The following is a 12902-nucleotide window of genomic DNA, read 5'->3' as shown; positions in this document are numbered from 1 at the left end:
GCATACTAGTGACACTCTGTTTGGTTATGTATTCACACATGTATTATGCTTCCGGTTAATACAATTCTAGCATGAATAATAAACATTTATCATGATATAAGGAAATAAATAATAACTTTATTATTGCCTCTAGGGCATATTTCCTTCAGTCTCCCACTTGCACTAGAGTCAATAATCTAGATTACACAGTAATGATTATAACACCCATGGAGTCTTGGTGCTGATCATGGTTTGCCCGAGGAAGAGGCTTAGTCAACGGGTCTGAAACATTCGGATCCATATGTATCTTGCAAATTTCTATGTCTCCCACCTGGACTAGATCCCGGATGGAATTGATGCATCTCTTGATGTGCCTAGGCAAGTGCACAAGTATTGTCACAAAAGATTTTCATTGGACCCGATGCACTAGGTATGACACCTAGATCGGATATGATCTCCTTCATCCAGACTCCTTCATTTGCTGCTTCCGAAGCAGCTATGTACTCCGCTTCACACGTAGATCCCGCTGATGTCTACTACACAACCTTCTTCTTGTAGATGTTGTTGGGCCTCCAAGTGCAGAGGTTTGTCGGATAGTAGCAAATTTCCCTCAAGTGGATGACCTAAGGATTATCAATCCGTAGGAGACGTAGGATCAAGATGGTGTCTCTCAAGCAACCCTGCAACCAAATAACAAAGAGTCTCTTGTGTCCCCAACACACCCAATACAATGGTAAATTGTATAGGTGCACTAGTTCGGCGAAAAGATGGTGATACAAATGCAATATGGATAGTAGATAATAGTTTTTGTAATCTGAAATTATAAAAACAGCAAGGTAACTAATGATAAAAGTGAGCATAAACGGTATTGCAATGAGTTGAAACAAGGCCTAGGGTTCATACTTTCACTAGTGCAAGTCCTCTCAACAATAATAACATAATTGGATCACATAACTATCCCTCAACATGCAACAAAGAGTCACTCCAAAGCTACTAATAGCGGAGAACAAACGAGGAGATTATGGTAGGGTACGAAACCACCTCAAAGTTATTCTTTCCAATCAATCTGTTGGGCTATTCCTATAAGTGTCACAAACAACCCTAGAGTTCGTACTAGAATAACACCTTAAGACACAAATCAACCAAAACCCTAATGTCACCTAGATACTCCAATGTCACCTCAAGTATCCGTGGGTATGATTATACGATATGCATCACACAATCACAGATTCATCTATTCAACCAACACATAGAACCTCAAAGAGTGCCCCAAAGTTTCTACCAGAGAATCACGATGAAAACATGTGCCAACCCCTATGGATAGGTTCATGGGCGGAACCCGCAAGTTGATCACCAAAACATACATAAAGTGAATCACGTGATATCCCATCGTCACCACAGATACGCACGGCAAGACATACATCAAGTGTTCTCAAATCTTTAAAGACTCTATCCAATAAGATAACTTTAGAGGGGAAACTCAATGCATTATAAGAGAGTTGAGGGGGAGGAGAAACATAAGGTCCAACTATAATAGCAAAGTTCGCGATACATCAAGATCATTCCAAATCAAGAACACGAGAGAGAGAGAGAGAGATCAAACACATAGCTACTGGTACATACCCTCAGCCCTGAGGGAGAATTACTCCCTCCTTGTCATGGAGAGCACCGGGATGATGAAGATAGCCACCGGAGAGGGATTCCCCCCTCCGGCAGGGCGCCCGAACGGGTCTAGATTGGCTTTCGGTGGCTACGGAGGCTTCTGCCGGCGGAACTTCCGATCTATTGTGCTCTCGGATGTTTTTAGGGTATATGGAGATATATAGGCGGAAGAAGTACGTCAGGGGAGCCACGAGGGGCCCACGAGGGTGGAGGGCGCGCCCAAGGGGGTGGGCGCACCCCCCTGCCTCGTGGCTTCCTCGTTGATCCCCTGACGTGCACTCCAAGTCTTTTGGGTTTCTTCTGGTCCAAAAGTAAGTTCCATGAAGTTTCAGGTCAATTGGACTCCGTTTGATTTTCCTTTTCTGCGATAATCTAAAACAAGGAAACAACAGAAACTGGCACTAGGCTCTGGGTTAATAGGTTAGTCCCAAAAGTCATATAAAATAGCATATAAATGCGTATAAAGCATCCAAGGTTGATAATATAATAGCATGGAACAATCTAAAATTATAGATACGTTGGAGACGTATCAGCATCCCCAAGCTTAATTTCTGCTCGTCCTCGAGTAGGTAAATGATAAAAACAGAATTTTTGATGTGGAATGCTACCTAACATATTCATCATGTATTTCACTTTATTGTAGCAAGAATATTCAGATCCATAAGATTCAAGACAAAAGTTTAATATTGACATAAAATTAATAATAGTTCAATCATACTAACAAAGCAATCATGTCTTCTCAAAATAACATGGCCAAAGAAAGCTATCCCTACAAAATCATATAGTCTGGCTATGCTCCATATTCACCACACAAGATATTTAAATCATGCACAACCCCGATGACAAGCCAAGCAATTGTTTCATACTTTTGATGTTCTCAAACCTTTTCAATCTTCACGCAATACATGAGTGTGAGCCATGGACATAACACTATAGGTGGAATAGAATGGTGGTTGTGGAGAAGACAAAAAGGAGAAGATAGTCTCACATCAACTAGGCGTATCAACGGGCTATGGAGATACCCATTAATAGATATCAATGTGAGTAAGTAGGGATTGCCATGCAACAGATGCACTAGAGCTATAAATGTATGAAATCTCAATAAAAGAAACTAGTGGGTGTGCATCCAACTCGCTTGCTCACGAAGACCTAGGGCATTTTGAGGAAGCCCATCATTGGAATATACAAGACAAGGTCTATAATGAAAATTTCCCACTAGTATATGAAAGTGACAAAACAAGATACTCTCTATCATGAAGATCATGGTGCTACTTTGAAACACAAGTGTGTTAAAAGGATAGTAGCATTGCCCCTTCTCTCTTTTTCTCTCTTTTTTTATTTTTTTATTTGGGCCTTCTCTCCTTTTTATGGCCTCTTTTCTCTTTTTTTTTTTGGGCTTCTTTTGCCTCTTTTATTTATTTATTTTCGTCCGGATTCTCATCCCGACTTGTGGGGGAATCATAGTCTCCATCATCCTTTCCTCAATGGGACAATGCTCTAATAATGATGATCATCACACTTTTATTTTCTTACAACTCGATACTTAGGACTCGATACTTAGGACAAGATATGACTCTATATGAATGCCTCTGGCGGTGTACCGGGATGTGCAATGATGCATGAGTGATATGTATGAAAGAATTATGAACGGTGGCTTTGCCACAAATACAATGTCAACTACATGATCATGCAAAGCAATATATCTCGGAATGGCTATGGAAATGCCATAATAGGTAGCTATGGTTGCTGTTTTGAGGAAGGTATATGGTGGGTTTATGGTACAGGCGAAAGTTGCGCGGTACTAGAGAGGCTAGCAATGATGGAAGGATGAGAGTGCGTATAATCCATGGACTCAACATTAGCCATAAAGAACTCACATACTTATTGCAAAAATCTATTAGTTATCGAAACAAAGTACTACGCGCATGCTCCTAGGGGGATATATTGGTAGGAAAAGACCATCGCTCATCCCCGACCGCCACTCATAAGGAAGACAATCAATAAATAAATCATGCTCCGACTTCGTCACATAACGGTTCACCATACAAGCATGCTACGGGAATCACAAACTTTAACACAAGTATTTCTCAAACTCACAACTACTCAACTAGCATGACTCTAATATTACCATCCTCATATCTCAAAACAATCATCAAGTATCAAACTTCTCATAGTATTCAATGCACTTTATATGAAAGTTTTTATTATATCCCTCTTGGATGCCCATCATACTAGGAATAGTTTCATAACCAAAGCAAACTACCATGATGTTCTAAAGGACTCTCAAAATAATATATGTAAATCATGAGAGTTCATCTATTTCTATAAAATAAAACCACCCCCGTTCTCTAAAAAGATATAAGTGAAGCACTAGAGCAAACGACAAACTACTCCGAAAGATATAAGTGATGATCAATGAGTAGTCGAATAATTATGCAACTATGTGAAGACTCTCTAACATTTAATAATTTCAGATATTGGTATTTTATTTAAACAGCAAGCGAAACAAAATAAAATGAAATGACGCTCCAAGCAAAACACATATCATGTGGCGAATAAAAATATAGCTACAAGTAAAGTTACCGATGAACGAAGACGAAAGAGGGGATGCCTTCCGGGGCATCCCCAAGCTTAGGATTTTTGGTGTCCTTGGATATTACCTTGGGGTGCCTTGGGCATCCCCAAGCTTAGGCTCTTGCCACTCCTTATTCCATAGTCCATCGAATCTTTACCCAAAACTTGAAACTTCACAACACAAAACTTAACAGAAAACTCGTAAGCTCCGTTAGCGAAAGAAAACAAAACACCACTTCAAGGTACTGTAATGAACTCATTGTTTATTTATATTGGTGTTAAACCTACTATATTGCAACTTCTCTATGGTTTATAAACTCTTTTACTAGCCATAGATTCAACAAAATAAGTAAACAACACATGAAAAACAGAATCTGTCAAAAACAGAACAGTCTGTAGTAATCTGTAACTAACGCAAACTTCTCGAACCTCAAAAATTCTAAAATAAATTGATGGACGTGAGGAATTTATCTATTAATCATCTGCAAAAAGAATTAACTAAATATCACTCTCCAATAAAAAATGGCAGCAAATCTCGTGAGCGCTAAAGTTTCTGTTTTTTACAGCATGATCAACAAGACTTTCCCCAAGTCTTCCTAACGGTTCTACTTGGCACAAACACTAACTAAAACATAAAAACTCAATCATAACAGAGGATATATAATTTATTTATTACTAAACAGGATCAAAAAGCATGGAACAAAAATAAAGTTGGGTTTCCTCCCAACAAATGCTATCGTTTAACCCCCCTAGCTAGGCATGATGATTTCAATGATGCTCACATAAAAGATAAGAATTGTAACATAAAGAGAGCATCATGAAGAATATGACTAGAAAAATTTAAGTCTAACCCACTTCCTATGCATAGGGATTTTGTGAGCAAACAACTTGTGGGAACAAGAATCAAGTTGCATAGGAAGGTAAAGCAAGCAACACTTCAAGATTTTCAACATGTAGAGAGGAAACTTGATATATTGCAACTCCTACAAGCATATATTCCTCCCTCATAATAATTTTCAGTAGCATCATGAATGAATTCAAAAATATAACCAGCACCTAAAGCATTCTTTTCATGATCTAGCATAAAATTTTATTACTCTCCACATAAGCAAAATTCTTCTCATTCGGAATAGTGGGAGTATCATACGAAACTCGAATACTATAAATTGTTTCCACATTAAAAGAGTAATGTTCAGAAAAAGGGTAATCATAATCATGACAAGTTTTATAAATATAATCATCACTACTTTGTATAGCATAAGTGTCATCGCAATAGTCATCATAAATAGGAGGCATGCTATCATCATTATAAATTTGCATATCAAAACTTGGGAGACTAAAAATATCATCTTCATTAAAGGTAGCATCCCCAAGCTTGGGACAAACATTAATTGCAGCAAATATATTCTCAAAAACATCATCTTCATCAAACATAGCATCCCCAAGCTTGGGCCTTTTCGTATTATAAGCATAATCACTCTCATCATTAATAGTATGGATAGCACCAATAGTATAGCAATTATCATATTCTTCCAAGCAAGTGCCAAAAAGATTTTCAAGATCATAAGAAGTATCATTATCTTCCACAATTATATTTTCATGAGGCACAATAGTAATAGGAGCAGCATTATTTGGGAGAGATATCTTTTTACCTCTCTCCCTTTTTCTTTTCTTCTTCTTCACCACATCATGTGTGGGTTCAATCCTCTTTTTGGAGCTCCTTATTAATGAGATTGGTTGAATAGGAGGCTCCTCCTCGTTACCTAATTCATCATAAGAAATAATAGGAGGATATTGGGAAGTCTCTTCCCTTTCATTAGTGTTCTCTTCATCTTCTATTTGATTTCTTTTCTTTATGTAATTGGCAATATAAGGATTTTCAATGCAATTTACCGCACAATACATATAAATTTCCTCTAGATCAAAGCCAAGAAGTTTGTAATGGGCAAATTTTGGAATATCTCCAGTTATATGTTTATTTCTTCGCAACCCATAAGCAAGCTAAGTTCATTATAATGTGCAAGGGAAATCAACTCATCACAATTTTTGGACACGATTAGATCATGAAACAATTTGCATCGGATGGTTAAATGACCACGTTCATTGCAAAGCTCACAAGTATGGCCAAGAAAATTTAAATTTTCAACACAATCATCTAGCCTTTCTTGCAACAATTTAGTTTCTAAATACTTATGCCTCTTGCAATATCTATCTTCCCTATTTGGTGTGTACTTACAAACCCAATGCACTCCACAAAAATTGACATGTTTATAGGAGACATTTTCATCATAACTAGTGCAATCATCATTAGTACCATGGATATTCAAGGAGTTCATACTAACAACATTGCAATCATGCTCATCATTCAAAGATTTAGTGCCAAACATTTTAATGCATTCTTTTTCTAACACTTTGGCACAATTTTCCTTTCCATCATACTTACGAAAGATATTAAAAAGATGAAGCATATGAGGCAAACTCAATTCCATATTTTTTGTAGTTTTCTTTTATAAACTAAACTAGTGCTAAAACAAGAAACAAAAAGATTCGACTGCAAGATCTAAAGATATACCTTCAAGCGCTAACCTCCCCGGCAACGACGCTAGAAAGAGCGTGATGTCTACTACACAACCTTCTTCTTGTAGACATTGTTGGGCCTCCAAGTGCAGCGGCTTGTAGGACAGTAGCAAATTTCCCTCAAGTGGATGACCTAAGGTTTATCAATCCATAGGAGGCGTAGGATGAAGATGGTCTCTCTCAAGAAACCCTGCAACCAAATAACAAAGAGTCTCTTGTGTCCCCAACACACCCAATACAATGGTAAATTGTATAGGTGCACTAGTTCGGCGAAGAGATGGTGATACAAGTGCAATATGGATAGTAGATAATAGTTTTTGTAATCTGAAATTGTAAACCAGCAAGGTAACTAATGATAAAAGTGAGCGTAAACGGTATTGCAATGTGTTGAAACAAGGCCTAGGGTTCATACTTTCACTAGTACAAGTCCTCTCAACAATAATAACATAACTGGATCACAGAACTATCCCTCAACATGCAACAAAGAGTCACTCCAAATCTACTAATAGCGGAGAACAAACGAGGAGATTATGGTAGGGTACGAAACCACCTCAAAGTTATTCTTTCCAATCAATCCGTTGGGCTATTCCTATAAGTGTCACAAACAACCCTAGAGTTCGTACTAGAATAACACCTTAAGACACAAATCAACCAAAACCCTAATGTCACCTAGATACTCCAATGTCACCTCAAGTATCCGTGGGTATGATTATATGATATGCATCTCACAATCTCAGATTCATCTATTCAACCAACACATAGAACCTCAAAGAGTGCCCCAAAGTTTCTACCGGAGAATCACGATGAAAATGTGTGCCAACCCCTATGCATAGGTTTATGGGCAGAACCCGCAAGTTGATCACCAAAACATACATCAAGTGAATCACGTGATATCCCATTGTCACCACAGATACGCACGGCAAGACATACATCAAGTGTTCTCAAATCTTTAAAGACTCAATCTGATAAGATAACTTCAAAGGGGAAACTCAATGCATTACAAGAGAGTAGAGGGGGAGGAGAAACATAAGATCCAACTATAATAGCAAAGCTCGCGATACATCAAGATCGTGCCAAATCAAGAATACGAGAGAGAGAGAGATCAAACACATAGCTACTGGTACATACCCTCAGCCCCGAGGGAGAATTAATCCCTCCTCGTCATGGAGAGCACCGGGATGATGAAGATAGCCACCGGAGAGGGATTCCCCCCTCCGACATGGTGCCGAAACGGGTATAGATTGGCTTTCGGTGGCTACAGAGGCTTCTGGCGGCGGAACTCCCGATCTATTGTGCTCTCGGATGTTTTTAGGGTATATGGAGATATATAGGCGGAAGAAGTACGTCAGGGGAGCCACAAGGGGCCCACGAGGGTGGAGGGCGCGCCCAGGGGGGTGGGCGTGCCCCCTGCCTCGTGGCTTCCTTGTTGATCCCCTTACATGCACTACAAGTCTTCTGGGTTTCCTCTGGTCCAAAAATAAGTTCCGTGAAGTTTCAAGTCAATTGGACTCCGTTTGATTTTCCTTTTCCGCGATACTCTAAAACAAGGAAAAAACAGAAACTGGCACTGGGCTCTGGGTTAGTCCCAAAAATCATATAAAATAGCATATAAATGCATATAAAGCATCCAAGGCCGATAATATAATAGCATGGAACAATCAAAAATTATACATACGTTGGAGACGTATCACCCGCCACGACACTTTGTTTAGAATTGCACCAACTGACAAGTCCACCATTCAATGTAAACACGTATCTGGTTTGCGATTTAGAATCGTCTGGATCAGTGTCAAAGCTTGCATCAACGTAACCATTTATGATGAACTCTTTCTCACTTCCATAAACGAGAAACATACACTACTAGGGAAAAGGCTAGCAGCATCGCGAGTTTTAGGTGTATCAGTAGCGCGGGGACCGGCGCTACTAATAAGGCGCTACAGCTAACACGTAGCAGTAGCGCGTGCTCACTAGCGCTACTGCCACACAAGTGTAGCAGCATGTAGCAGCATCGCGCTTAATGGAAGCTCGCTACTGCTAATAGCTATAGCGCGCTTCTCCTGTGCGCTGCTACTATTGGAAACGAGCGCTACTACTAACAAAATAGTAGTAGCGTGTCTAGAATACCAGGCGCTACTAGCATTCTAGATACTAGTAGCGTACCATTTATTCCCACACTACTAGTAACTAATTAGGGATTAAAAAAATAAAAACAAAAAATGCTGCACAAAATGCTGCAGCACAGAAAATAGTCTAGGCAAGCAACTCAAATCCAACACCCAGATAGGATTTTGGAGCGTATTGTGAAGAACGTTAATTGCAACTCAAATTATCAATAGTAACAACACTTAGAGGACACCTTTCAAGGCTACACATATATTGGCACCATGTGACAGTTGTCCTCATGGTACAGAAAATGTGAAGTACTAGATCATACTATTTCAATGCAGCGATTGAGATACACTAAAGTGCAGGAACATGGCAGTGGTCTTCGGTGCTTGTGATTACGATCATGGTCGTCGCTGTCACTAGTTTCTAAGTTTTCAGTATCTATAGCAATTAACCCTATGTGCATCTCTTCACGATAACCAAATCCGCAGGAAAAAAGTCAACTTAGCATCTAGATTTTATCCATTGCCCTGAGTCCCTGAGCATGTTCAAGAAACACTAAATTAGAACATTACTACTATAAATACATGAGGCATCAGGACATAAAAGATATTCAGTTAAATACATGGGGCATAAAAACCTACGTCGATCGACAAAAAAGATATTCGGTTAAACATAGGTCTCTTTGGGAAGGGCCTTATTAGATATGCACTGTAAGTACATAGATATTTCAGTTACAAAAAGATATTCAATTAAAAAGTGACAAATAACTCAATGAAACTTGGACTATATATTTAAGTTACAAAATATATTTCAGCTTAGGAATGCAGTGTATAAATTATACTAGATAGATAACACTACCGAAGATAGAATCTGTCATGCATACAAAATACAGATGTGCATTCGAGAAAATCTGCAGCTATGCATTATAGTTTCTATAAAAAAGACACTATAACCTATCTTCGTTGTAAATTACTGTGATGTAAGATGCCGCCAAAAAATGCATCTCCATGTGGTAATTTAGATCTTTGTTGACACTATACATAGGTTAGAGAAAACACTAACATTCAAGCAAAAAACAATAGCTTTGTTTAAGAACATGATACTGAGTACTTGCAATTTATCTTAAAATTTCAGGATCAAGAAGCTGATGGAAACAAAGGTGAAGTAAGAATGCGAGGACATGAGTCACACCTGCAAGATGAAGAGGATGCACCCCTTCATGTTAGCCAAATTAGCTTTTTGTGGAAAAGAAAACAAAGATCAGGTTGTTGTATCTAAATGGTTTGTAAAATATTGTATTTACATAATCGGACGTACACATTTACTGAATTTCTTTAGAATGGGGCACAAAACTAACAAGAATGCAAAAATATTTAGGTAAACTAGAAGTGACACATTACTGAAAATTACAGTCCAACACCACTTTAAATTCAGGCCACCATAAAGATAAGGAATACACATTACTGGGCAAAATGCACATTAAATTACACTATAATTACTGAAGTGGTAGTTTCAGTCTTTTATTAGTCTATCTTACACTGCACTTTTACATTGCAAGCACTAAGATTACAAAGGGAATTCACCGAAATTACATAGGGGTTTACACTGTAAGTATCAATATTAGATTGACTGAACTTATTCTTTGCACAAGTGAGAAATATGAAACCCTTCTTGTACTTGTGACGTGGCTACTAGTACAACCTAAGCACTAACAACAATTGAGCAAGAAATATAGTGCAGGACAAAACGAATACAACCATCTATCCAGTTGAAATGACAAATTGCAACCTATCAAATGTACAGAGAAGAAAGGGGTTCAGTTTTCAGAGTAGGGAGCAGAGAAGATAGATGTGACCTTACAAGCGGATGAGTGGGCAGAAGAGATCCATGTCATCTTCTCGTGGCTGAGCATAGATGCAGTGGCCTTCCTCGACCTTGGTTCATCAAGGGTCCATGGCATGGAAGCATGCTGGATGTCTCATGTGGAACATTCATGAGGATCTGACCCCTTTAATAAACATACAGCAAGGGATTGTAACAGACTTGCAACTTATTATTCTTGAGCTGAATTTGTAAACCTAAGGAGTAAGATGATAGAACATCCAGTATGCTGAGCTGAATTCAAGTGTTCATTCCACGAAATAAAATTTGGCTAACACTTTTAATATAGCTGAATCAACACATATACATGAACCTACTCTTGCGTAAGATCTAATCACTAAATCTACTCAAATATTTGACAAGCTAGTTATTGTCTATGAGAGCATCATTTCCTAGTCAGCAAATATTTTACAAAAACAACTACTGCAACAGCTTCAAAATAGAGTAAATACATACTTCCACAAAGCATAAACGTTGAACTTAATATAGATGTCATAGATAGAATTACTGATATGAATTGTTACATAGAGAATAACCAGGGTCGGAGACTATTGAGCACCCATATCACTATATGGGTTGCTCTGCAGCAACAAAAGAAGAAGAAGAGATAGAGGAGATGGGCAATAGAGGTACCTTCCATCCATGGCTTCAGGGTCAGAGCCCGCACCTAGCAGCTTCTCCATGGCCCGCCCCTTCCTTCAACTGCCTGCACACAACCACGCGAACACACACATGCATCGGATCCTGGGAAACACATTTTCAGTGAAGCTAACACATTTTCTACAGAGCATTCCTTGTGGTAACGTCCAGCGACAGAAGCAATTGCCTTGGAGCAGAGCATGTACAACATGCCTGCCTAGTTTATTTAGTTGAGCAAAAACTAAACTATAGAGGGCTAGGATTGTTATCAAATTAGCAGAGGACCAGAACAGAAGTAATTGAGAGATTAAGGGGTCCAGCGAAACCCTAGCTACTAGCAAGCTCTTACTAAATCAGCATTCAGCAACCCTAAGCTAGGCTAGGAAGAACAAGCAAGTGATCCCCGCCCGAATCCAGCGAAACCCTAGCAAGAAAGGAAGCAAGGAAGGGGGTGCTCTGCTCTGCCCTGCTCACCGGAGATGGAGACAGAGATGGTCATGGGTGGCGGAGGCATGGGGATGCGTGGGGGCGCAGTGGAGGAACCAATGCTAGTGGTGGTGCTATCGGGGCTCCTACGCTTGGCCTTGGCCTTGGTCCATCTCCGTGAAGTGCCGGCTCTAGCAGGTCCAATCCCACGCCGACGCCGATGCCGCGGGGGAGGAGGCCGCGGTGCAGCGACATGCCATAGCGGAGGAGGAGCTGGCGGGGGCGGGCAGCGGCGCGAGACGGGGAGCGGCGGGCGCGCGGTCGCCGGTGTGGCGCACGCGGCGGGGGGCATGCAGGCGGACGGACGGAGGAGAGGAGGTCGAAGGGAGGCCGGCGGCGAGTGGGTTGGGAGAGGAGAGGAGGTTGGGGATATGGATCGGGCTGCGTGGTTTTTTTTAGACAGACGGGGGGGGGGTGGTGTGGGACGGTTGGTGGGGTGGGAGTGTGGATCGGGCAGGGGTGGACACGCTTAGTAGTAGCGTGGGGGTCTTACCTGTGCTACTACTACTTATTTAGTAATAGCGCCGGTTTTATACCCCTCGCTACTACTATGGCCTATCCCGTGGGCATTGTTGGAGACCATTTAGTAGCAGCGCGGGTTTATACCCCTCGCTACTACTATCAACTTAGTAGTAGCACGGTTTTTATACCCCTCGCTACTACTAATTAGCAGTAGCACCCATTTTTAAACCGCGCTACTGATAAACTTCTGTGTATAAGGTTTTCCCTAGTAGTGATATCCTTAGTCCTTTTCAGGTATTTCAGGATGTTCTTGACCGCTGTCCAGTGATCCACTCCTGGATTACTTTGGTACCTCCCTTCTAGACTTATAGCAAGGCACACATCAGGTCTGGTACACAACATTGCATACATGATAGAGCCTATGGCTGAAGCATAGGGAACATCTTTCATTTTCTCTCTATCTTCTGCAGTGGTCGGGCATTGAGTCTTACTCAACTTCACACCTTGTAATACAGGAAAGAACCCTTTCTTTT

This window comes from Triticum urartu, chromosome 6 (assembly GCF_003073215.2).
Source record: "Triticum urartu cultivar G1812 chromosome 6, Tu2.1, whole genome shotgun sequence".
Lineage (NCBI taxonomy): Eukaryota > Viridiplantae > Streptophyta > Magnoliopsida > Poales > Poaceae > Triticum > Triticum urartu.
This window is presented reverse-complemented; position numbering follows the sequence as displayed.